Source organism: Canis lupus, chromosome 19 (assembly GCF_011100685.1).
Source record: "Canis lupus familiaris isolate Mischka breed German Shepherd chromosome 19, alternate assembly UU_Cfam_GSD_1.0, whole genome shotgun sequence".
Classification (NCBI taxonomy): Eukaryota; Metazoa; Chordata; class Mammalia; order Carnivora; family Canidae; genus Canis; species Canis lupus.
In genome coordinates, this window is record NC_049240.1 from 51,568,610 (window position 1) to 51,580,351 (window position 11,742).

The 11,742-nt window shown below is 34.2% G+C and overlaps 1 long non-coding RNA gene across 4 annotated transcripts; it reads right to left on the reverse strand.

The window, feature by feature from the left end:
- Positions 1-1,075: 1,075 nt before the first annotated feature.
- Positions 1,076-10,457, reverse strand: LOC111091199. Of its 4 annotated transcripts, XR_005374320.1 has the most exons (6): positions 10,345-10,432; positions 9,646-9,705; positions 5,310-5,483; positions 2,944-3,044; positions 1,770-1,813; positions 1,076-1,164 (listed from the first exon to the last, which is right to left on the reverse strand). It is a non-coding gene; the product is annotated as an uncharacterized LOC111091199 (long non-coding RNA). The 4 variants fall into 4 exon arrangements; XR_005374319.1 differs by lacking the exon at positions 9,646-9,705 and having other exon boundaries at positions 10,345-10,457; XR_005374317.1 differs by lacking the exons at positions 9,646-9,705; positions 10,345-10,432 and adding an exon at positions 7,789-7,934.
- Between the last annotated feature and the right edge of the window lie 1,285 nt (positions 10,458-11,742).

Below are 11,742 nucleotides of genomic sequence, written 5' to 3' on the forward strand. Positions count from 1 at the left end.
GCACTGACTTCTCTTTTTTAGTTATGAAAATCCTAGATAGCAGATTCTTTCAGTAGAGGGCTGTTTTGTCTACTTTGAAAATCTGTTGTTAGTGCAGTTACCATCATTACTTTCTTAACTAGATCTTCTGGATAACTTGGAGCTTCTGCATCAGCACTTGCTGCTTCACCTTGCACTTTTATGTTGTTGGAAAGGCTTTCCTTAAACCTCATGAACCAATATCTGCTAGCTTCAGACTTTTCTTTAAAAAAAAAAAAAAAAAAGGTTTTAATTATTTATTCATGAGAGACACAGAGAGAGGGGCCAGGGATACAGGCAGAGGGAGAAGCCTGTTGTTGGACCCCTTCCCAGGACCCCGGGATCATGACCTGAGCCAAAGGCAGATGCTCATCCACTGAGCCACTCGGGTGCCCCGTTCAGACTTTTCTTCTACAGCTTCCTTACCTCTCTTAGCCTTCGTAGAATTGGAGTGTTAGGGCCTTCTTGTGGTTTAAGCTTAAGAGAATGTGGTAGTTGGTTTGATCTTTTGTTCAGATCACTAAAACTTTATAGCAGCAATAAGGCTGTTTTATTTATCATTTGTGAGTTCACTAGAGTAGCACTTTTAATTTCCTTCAAGGTTTTTCCTTTGCATTCATGGTTTGGCTAACTGTTTGGCGTAAGAGGTTTAGCTTTTGGCATATCTTGGCTTTTGACATGCCTTCTTTACTAAGCTTAATCACTTCCAGCTTTTGATTGAAAGTGATGCACATGTGACTCTTTTCACTTGAACACCTAGAGGCCATTGTAGGGTTATTAATTGGCCTAATGTCATTATTGTTGAATTTCAGGAAATAAGGAGATCTGAGGGGGGAGAGAGAGAAAGAGAGAGAGATGAGGGAGCAGCTGGTGCGTGGAGATAGAACATACACATCTATTGATTAAGGTCACCATCTTGTATGGACATAGTTTGTGGCACCCCAGAACGATGCAAAAATAACATCAAATATCACTGGTCACAGATCACAATAAAAAATATAATAATAATGAGAGTATTTGAAATATTGTGAGAATTACCAAAATGTGAGACAGAGACGTGAAGTGATCAAATGCTGTTGGAAAAATGACATAGACTTGCTTGATGAAAGGTTGCCACAAACCTTTAATTTGAAAGAAACACAATATCTGCAAAGAACAATAAAGCAAAGTGCGATTAAATGAGATATGCCTGTATTTTAGAATAAAATAAATTTTTTTGTAGTTTAACATTTGAAATGATAAATATCAGTTACTTAGAAAATCAGTTATGTCAAACACTTTGTTTCCTAACAACTGCAAAATTAGGTATTTTATTTTTTGACTTTTTAGGATGATATGATGAAAATAAGATTTAGGCTTACCTATTCATTAGGTTGACTGTCTTTTGCTTGTGATCAGTGAACTATGCTATGTTAGACTCTAAATCTCAAGTAAAATGGTCAATAATTAATGTTAAGTGCAGTGAATGTTAAAGCAGCCTTTGTAAACTCTTAAATGTTATATAGAGTTTATTCTTAGCCATTTTCATCACCTTTAAAGCTATGCTTACTATTCTATATCTCTTAATCTCTTAAAGAAGAAGAGGTGAATACAAGAGGCCATCTATGAGCTGAATGAGTTGGCTGAAAGCAGAGAAGACTAAGGATAGACAGATGGGGGTGGGCATTAGAGGGTTGGGTGAAATGTAGTAATAGCTAAGAATATGCAATTTTGTGGTCTCATCAAGCACTGCTCTTCTCTTTAGTTTTTACCTTTAGTTCCAATGGTTTTTTGAAGTCTTTCTCCAATTTGTCACCTATACAGACACATAATAAGTATTTATTAAATATTTGTGGAAATATTAAAAACGAGTTTTGAGCTTAATAGTGTGGAAGTTTTTTTCATATTTTTAAGTTACAAGAGTATTAACTGAATGGGCTTACTGTGTTTTAGGAAAGTGACTTTAATATGAATTGACATAGAGAGATTAGAAAGAGACAACTCAGAAAGCTATTATAATCTAAACGAGAGATGTGTGCAAGCTATAGGACTTTGAAAGCAGGCCACTGTGTGAAACAATGTAGGTGTAAATTCAACATTGTTTGTTGACTGATAACTTCCTAGATTGGGACCTTGTAAAAAGGATAGGAGTCAGAAGTAATTGTGAAGTTTCTGGCATGAAACTTCATGATTCATTACCCAAGATGTAAGGCAATTGTCAAAGAAGGAATGAGAATGAATAAAATGGGTTGTGTTTAAATATGTTGTTTGTTGACTATGGGATATCCACTTAGAAATATCCATCAGACAACTAGTTATAGACTATTTCTAGTTTTATTTATCTACGATTCACATGTGAGAGGTAAAGTCTGAGGAACATATAATATGAGCTGATGCCATTAAGATAGGTAATGTCTCCAAGGGAGGTATGTGCAGGAAGAAGACGGCTAAAAATTGAAATGTAGGGTAACATGTAAAATTGGGCAATAGAAGGGAACCCAGTGAAGGAGATTGGATAGAACACTTAGAAGAGTAGGAACTCAAAAGAGTGAAGAATCCAAGACAAAGGACAGATCACTTCAGTGATATCCATTAACACAAATGTCTCTGGTGATCTTTTTTGTTTTTTGTTTTTTTTTAACCAAAGCTCTACTTTCATGAGTAATGCATTATGTTATTTTTTTAAATTACTGAAAGAGTTTTAAGAGATAAAAGTGAATGCCCCTCTCCTGACTGTATTTTTCCCTAAGTAGTAAATATTATGTTTCTCTTGCATCTTTCTAATCATTTCTCTTGCACATGCAAGCATTACTGCATTCCTACCATTTCAAATGCAAAAGTTTTCACATTTTAATGTTTCTAAAGTTATGTCTTACAATTGATGTATATAAGTTTAATGGATTTTTTAAATAAGTGAATAAATTTAATCATTCCCCAAACACTTACTTTGATTCTAATTTTCCCATTGATAGAAACAGTTCTTATAAATCACAGCTCACATGATTCAGTCCTGCACTATGATCGAGGTCAAAGAGCAATCTGTGAAGCTTAAATAAATTTTTTTAAAAACATTTTGTCTTAGACTTCATGAACCATATTTTAGAAATACTTATTTCAATTCCCATTATTAGTTTTTATATGCATTCCTCAAACACTGCACACATCACAGCTGTCTCTTTAACTTCCCCTAGTCTTTCCAATTTACATTCACCTACCCTCACCATATGTACCTCTGTTTTCTTCCACCCACATTATTTTCATCTTAATCACATTACTGGAGGAATTATGTGGCAAAAGAGTATCACCTATATGAGTTTTATGCTCTATAATATTCTTTCCGTATGTACATATCTCTATATCTCTCTGTATATACAAATACAAATTTTTGGCATGTAATTCCATTAAATTACGGTAAAAAATAACCTGTAAAAATTTCTCTTGTTGTGTGTTACATACTTTGCTTCAGAGGGTATGTGAGTTTGTGTGCACACACATTCACATGCATGTCAATAGCTTATAACTGGTCAAATTTGTGATGTGATGTGGTATATACATATACTGTTAAAACATGCTTTTTAAATTTAAGATGTTTTTTGAAACATAGAAATTTATATATATATGCATGTATATATATACACATATATATATAATTAGTATGCTTCATCAATCTAAGAGGTATTTTTTTGACATCTCTGAATACAGGTTATATTTTACCAGTTCTAGCATCTTAGAGGCAATGAAACTATAATAATTAATTCTTTCTCTTTGTGGCATTTCATGATTTTTTAATCATTTCTTTATATATTAGGGTTTTTTGTTGTGTTTAATGGTTTGGGGAGAATTTTTTTTATTTTTAATTTTTTTACTATTACCAAACATGGCTTAATGAACATTATATTTCTATCTTAAATGTTGTGTTTATTTCATCTTATGTAAGTTCTTGTAAGCTATATTGTGAATTTGCATATATTATGAAAATGGAATAGTTGGTTAATACATTGTTTCTGCTTTATTCAAGTCCATTCCCTATATTGCAATTATAATCAGCTTTCTAAAAGGTAAATGTGATCGTGACAGACATGTAATGTAGGATGTAAATTCTTACGCTGTTCGCTTTGCTTGAAATACCCTTTCTGAATTTTCACTTTCCCGTTTCAGACTTCAGGACCCCACTTTGGTGTCATCTTGGAAGACATTCTTTAACCTCCAAGATGCCTCCAGCATAGCTCAATAGCCCCCTATGCTTAGCTCCTTTCAACATTTATCATATTTTACTGCAGATGCCTTATTAATTTTTCTATCTCTTGTATCAGGCTTGCTTAAGGTCTGGGACTGTGTAGGTAGCAAGTAGCTGCCACTTAATAGGCCAGTAAATATTGAAAGAATGAATCATGCTGTGAAATCTTTTTAAAATGTTTCCAAATATTTTTTAAAGATTGACTATGACCAGTTTTTTGCTATGCTGAAAGTGAAAGTAAAAAGAAATTTAGCAAGCTACATGACTGGCTTAAAAGGAAACGAAAAATGTGTTGGCATTACAAGTACATGCTTTCTTCCGTTTTTAGCCATCCAAAGAGGAAGCAGTAACTAAAATAAAAATCTGTTCAAGGGATTTGTTAAGTACCCAACCTGGGTATTGAGAATTGTAGGTCAAGACGTAGGTACCTTAGAAAGGGAAAATTACTAAAGGTTTTGAGTAGAGAAATGTAATTTTAGTTATTAGATGGCTAAATATTACATTCTATATTGATAACCAGAGTGTTTATGCTGTCTCTCACTATACAGTCAGTACTTTATATCCCAGGTGCTTCTTTATCCCATGCTCCACACACACCCAAAGTAAAAAAAACAGGCAAGGCAATCCTTTGTATTTACATTTCACTGAATGTATGAATTATATTGCATGAATTGTATAAATTATAGCATTAAGAGGAGACCTCTACCCTGGGCTATTTTAATAATAGGGACAATGATAATACCATCTTTTTCCCCTAGCTAATTATACTTCAATAGCAGTTGACAGTCTCTTATCCAACATGACTGTGTGATGGATGGCAGTCACATGTACAACACATTCCTTACTCAAAAAAGCATGTCAGAATGCACTTAGTTGAAGGACAGTGAGAAAGAGAATATGACTTATACTATACGGTTTATTGAATGCTTCTTACATTAAGAATAAATAAAATGATTTTGCAACCTTTAGTACTTAATTATCAGTAATACATTTTTGTGACCTCTTACTTGAAAAACCATACTTTAAAAAGCATGTCTACGTATATTGCTTTACGTAAATATAATATATACAATACCTATATTATGAATCCTTACAAGAACTGTGTGTTTTTGGTAGAAAAAGTACTGCTATCCTGAAGGTCAGTGACAAACAATTGTCTAACGTCATACATTAAGTAGGCTTAGAGCAGAAACTAAATCCCAAGTTCTTCCTTCGTGGGTTTGTCCTTTTTCTTTTATACCACCTTGCTCTGTAATTGAAAATGACAATCAGCACAAAAACGTAATGTATAACTTTTCATATACATACACACAGTCATATACATACATTCATGTATTGCCAAGGCATTCTAAATATCTGAACACTCCTCTACCAGCAGCAAATATATAAAGCTACACTTCCACTTGTGTCTTAATAAAAGATTATTTTAAATTAGTGGATTCTCTGTGTGTATAAAATGTTTGCATTTATTCTATTTATTATACCAGCACAGTTCTTGTTTTTTTAAGAAAGAAATTCTGGCATCAGATTGAATGTTTCCTATCAGCACAATTTAAGGTGTAGCGCAAAATTTTGATCTCATAAAAGTTGAATCTTTAGCTCTATTTCTTTAGGCTGGCATTTCATATTGCCTTTTGTCAGTTTTATAATAGTCTCCAAAATGCCTTTACTCATCCAACCTCAATTTTAAAGATCTTACACTACAGAAGAATTAAAAGCAGTAAAGAACTGTTAACAGTCCTTATCAAGAAAATGGAATGCAAACTATGGCTGAAGGAAACTTAAGGAACTTCTTAACCAAAATAGTGACCCAAATCATAGTCCTATGTCCAAAAAGATAGACCCAGTGGAAAATACAGCTGATACATTGTATAAAGAAGGTTGTCGGGGGTCCCTGGTGGCTTTGTCAGTTGGGGCGTTCTGCTCTCCATTTCAGCTTGGGCCTCCACTCTCAGTAGAGAGTCTGTTTGAGATTCTCTGTCCCTTTCCCCCTGCCCTTCCCCTTCCTCTCTCTAAAATAAACGAATTAAAAAAAAAAAAAAAAAAGAAGAAGAAGAAGAAGAAGAAGGTTGGGACACCTGGGTGGCTCAGCAGTTGAGCTTCTGCCTTTGGCTCAGGCCATGATCCTGGGGTCCTGAGATCGAGTCCTGCATCGGACTCCCTGCATGGAGCCTGCTTCTCCCTCTGCCTGTGTCTCTGCCTCTCTCTCTGTCTCTCATGAATAAATAAATAAAATATTTAAAAAAAAAGAAAAAGGTTGTCAGTGTATTTAAAATATCACTGAGTATCAGCAAAAAGGAACATTTAATTGCTAAGTTTTAAGCAAATGATGATCATTGAAATTTGGGAGAAAGACTCATTAGTTCTACATCCACTTTTTTGTGGCTGTACACTACAAAATCTGATAACTCAGACATTATAAATATATTTTACTGCATCATTGAATAGTTATTTGTAGAATATGGTATTCATATTTAATTTATTGTTAAATAATATGAAACTTTAAATTCTTTTTACTTTCTGTACTAACTTCTATCTATAGAGTAAGTATCATTTTGAAATTTGGACTACCTCCCTAATTGACACTTCTAAAATTTTTCGGATTAATAAGATTTTTTCCACTGTTGAAAAGTTTGTGATTCAAATACAGCTTTCAAATTTAAGTAATTTTGTGGCATTGAAGACATTTCAGTGGCATTTTTAGGCTTTGAAATAACTTTGTTATAGAACCATGGATCTAGAAACAAAGTCTCTAAACATATTAGGAAAAAATAGTTTCAAATCTCATGCATTTATTTATTTTTTTATTTATGCATTTATTTATTTGAGAGAGAGCATGCATACAGAAGCAGGAGGTGGGAGGGGGAGGGCCAAAGGAAGAGGGAGAAGCAGACTCCCTGCTGAGCATGGAGCCTGTCAGGACCCTGAGATCATAACCTGAACCAAAGGCCGACTCTTAAGGGACTGAGCCACCCAAGCACCCTACATTTTTTTAATTGAAGTACAGTTGATAGACAATGTAGCATTAGTTACACTTATACAATATAGTGATTCAACAAGTCTACATTATGCTGTGCTAATCACAAGTGTATCTGTCATCATACAACACTATTATAATGCCATAGACAATATTCCTTATGCTGTAACTTTTATGTCCAAGAGTTATTCTTTCCATACCTAGAAGCCTATATCTCCCACTCCCCTTCACCCATTCTGCAGCTGCCCCCCACCATCCCTCTGGCAACGTCAGTTCTTTGTACTTATGGGTCATTTTCTGCTTTTTGTTTTGTTTTTTTAGATTCCCCTTATAAATTAAATTCCATGGTATTTGTTTTGTTTTTCAGATTCCCCATATAAATGAAATTATATAGTATTTATCTTTGTCTGTCTTATTTCACTTAGCAGTATACTTTCTGTGTCCACTCTTGTTGTTACAAAGGGCAAGATCTTATTCTTTTTATGGCTGAGTAATATTCCATTTTATATATCTTTATATCTTATTTTATCTAAAGAAGATATATATCTTCTCTATCCATTCATCTATCAATGGATACCTGGCTATCGTAAAGAATGCTGCAATAGGGATCCCTGGGTGGCGCAGCGGTTTGGCGCCTGCCTTTGGCCCAGGGCGTGATCCTGGAGACCTGGGATCGAATCCCACGTCAGGCTCCCGGTGCACGGAGCCTGCTTCTTCCTCTGCCTGTGTCTCTGCCTGTCTCTCTCACTGTGTGCCTATCATAAAAAAAAAAAAAAAAAAAAGAATGCTGCAATAAACGTAGGAGTGCATATGTCTTTTCAAGTTAGTGTTTTCATTTTCTTTGGGTAAATACCTAAGAGTGGAATCACTGGGTCATGTGGTATTTCTATTTTTAATTTTTTGAAAAACCTCCATGCTGTTTTCTACAGTTGCTGGACCAATTTGCATTCTCACCAATAGTGCATGAGGGTTTCTTTTACTCCACATCTTCACCAACACTTATTATTTCTTATCTTTTTGATTCTAGCCCTTCTGATAGATATGAGGTGATGTCTCATTGTGTTTTTGATTTGCATTTCCTTGTATAGTGATGTTGAACATCTTTTCATTGTTTGCCATGAATATGTCTTCTTTAGAAAAATGTCTATTCAGGTCCTTTTGCCTTTTAAAAATCAGATTACTTGGGTTTGGGTGGGGTTTTTTTATTGTATAAATTCTTACATATTTTGGATATGAATCTGTATTGGGTATATTGCAAAAACTTTCCCCCACTCAGTGGGTTGTCTCTTTCTTTTGGTAATTTCCTTTGCTGTGCAAAAAGCTTTTTATTTAGGTGTAGTCCCCAACTAGTCTTTTTTGCTTTTGTTTCCCTTGCCTCAGGAGCCATATCTAGAAAAATGTTGTGATGGCTAATGTCAAAAAAAATGACTACCGATGTCTTCTCCTATGAGTTTTACAGTTTCAGGTCTCCCATTGAGATCTTCAGTCCATTTTGAGTTTATTATTGTGTGTATATGTGTAAGAAAGTGGTCCAATTTCATTCTTTTGTATGTAGCTGTCTAGTGTTCTGAACACCATTTGTTGAAGAAACTGTCTTCTCCCCATTGTATATTCATGCCTCTTTTGTTGTAGATTAATTGACCATATAAGCGTGGGTTTATTTCTGGGCAAAGCCCATGCTTTTTGTCCTAAAAGAGAAGACTATAACCATTATTACTATTTTTAAAAATATTAATACACAATCTTGGCAAAATGTTAAGTTTTAGCTAGATTGATTAAATAAACCTTATCTTCTGATTTCTTCTGTAGCTCCCAATTCTTCCTCTTTAGTATGTTAGAAGCACTGTACTTCTTCAAGTTGACACCGTATAGCAATGATCCTCTATACCTCAGATGCCTCTAGAATATCATCATTTTGTAGACTGATACAGTAAATGATGAACATTGTCACTGAAACCATGCAAAATTGTTTCTGATATATTGCTTAGTATATGCAATATGCTAATTTGACAGGGATATTTCTGTTTGTTACCATACAAACATCTAGAAATAATCATGAAATTTTCAACAAATTTAAAATGCTTATTTGAGATTGTCTAACAGAAAACATGAGGTACAAACAAACAAACAAAATTTGCTCTAGAAATTCCTGATCAAGAAAGACAAGCGTATGTATTAAGACAGAAATTAATGCTGTTAAATGTGAATCTTCAATCAAAAGTTCCAAGGATGGGCCTGCTAAATTGCATACTTAAATTTGCTATCCAGCTCTTTCTCATGTAGCATGCTGCAGGAATTTACTCACTTCATAATGGTTAATGATTGTTGTGGGCAAGGTTGGAAAGACTGGGTAATATGTATTAAGTTTTAGAAAGCTCACCAAAGTGATTGGAGTCGAAATAGTTTAGTTGCTTTATAAGTGAACTTCACTTACCTAAAAACTGCATTCTTCAATACTATCTCATAATAAGAGATGAATGAGAAGTTCTTTGTCCTAAAATGCGGTATAGAGTTCATTCAAAAGGACTTATTTTGTTACTTTTTTCTTAAAGACAATTTATGGTCAAGGTATATTAACTAACTAAAATGATCACATGTTCATGTTCTATAATAGAAATTAATTAGAATTTAGGTGAAAAGACTTAACTTTACTATCCTTACAAACATTAGACTGAGCCTTTTGATTTCAGGGGCTGTCTCTTGGTCATCTTTATATTAACAACATCTAGATACACTATATGACATGTAATGAGTATTCCATAAATCATTGACGAATGAACAAAAGAATGGCCTTTATATATAGTTAAGATAGAAATCTGTTTTAACTTGTCGTAAGAGAATTTTATTTCTGATGTGCCTTCCAGTTATAGCTGTTTATTATAAAAGATGATTTTTAGATTCTTAGACATAAGTTTCTTAAAAATGAGGATTTGGGGGCTTAGGGTCCCGTTTCTCTAATTCACTAGATCTGGGATAAGGCTGAGGAATCCATGTTTTACTAATAAGCACTGTAGGTGATTATTTTATAGATTTTAAGTGAACCATACTGAGCAACACTGCACCCAAACCTGTGCCTGGGTCATACCTGAACTACCACAACCATTTTCTTTTTCCATTTTATATAAAATCTTACCTTTATTTTTCAAGTGCAATATTGATACTATTTTTACTCCAGTGTCATACAATATGGTATTGAACAAAATGTGGATCCTGGACTGTCAGCATCAGCTGAATGACTTAATAAAGCATTCCGAGGGAGAATCTAAGACTGAATAAAGGCTGTGGGGGTGGGGCCCTGTAGTCCAGGGATCTCACAGGCCAGGGCAAGTGACTTCTGCCTTATGATCATATTCTTTCAATATAATCTATCAGGATATAATTATAATCATAGGTTTAATGGTTTCTTCTCTCTCTTTCTCTCTCTCTGCTCTTGTTTACCCAGATGCCTTTATCTTACTTGAATCTTATTTGGGTCTCCTCTGCTTGAAAGCCTTCACGTGCACCTTTTACAGTATCACAATGTCATTCTACCTAGGAGACAGCATCTTCTTTCCACTCCAGAAGTATAAGACCTAAGTGGAGACTTTATAAATTTATCCTGTCTGGTAGCTGCTCTCTTGCTGTATAGGGTACTCGATATATTGTTGAGCTATGTGTCCCAAAGGCACAAGATTAATATTATAGAGGAATTGTTTATCAGTCATTTTCATGGTTATTATAACATAAAATTTAATTTTAACCAGCATCTAACACAGTGCCTAGCACCTAAAATATCCACATAATATTTGTTGAGTGAATAGACAGAAAAGAGGACAGAAGTTATTAGGAGGGTTGAAAAATTAGCTTGTTTTTCTGTATCCCAACCTGCAATTGTTTAGGGATTTTTCTCTAAGGAACATACTGGGCAGAGGTAGGCATGCTTATAGTAGCCAACTAATAAGAGAAAATAGGAAAATATTAGAAAATATTTAAGGAATCACAAAGCAATCCAGGTCCTTTTACAGTAAGGGCAAATAGCACCACATGCGTTGACAGCTGAAGACATCACTATAATTATAGCACATTTACTGAATTTGTTAACCGGAAGAGATCCCAATTTTCATAAGAATAAGCCTGCATTATCGTGAAAAGTTAAGTTTTTCGAAGTTCATTCTGTTAAGAATATAGGAAAATACATTATTTGTATTTAGAAAAATGTCCTTAAATATTTTAAATATTGAGAAAGTGGTATGTTTTAATTATCTAGAAAAATCTCCTTCACTTAAAGCTTCTGATTCCTTGATGGTTCCAGATGAATGAGATATTATTGTATCTTTTTAGCATGTGCCCGTGCGTGCGTTGCTCTTTGGGATACTATTTACTAATGACTACGTGTGTCATTGCTCTTTGGGTTCTATTTATTAATGACTACTTTGCACATTGTCATCTTAAAGTTAAATGTGTTTGATAATAACTTTACATTATTTTAGATAAAAGGACTTTGGAGTTAGACTTGAGCTAAGACTCTGCCCAGGTGATCTCTCCATCTTTG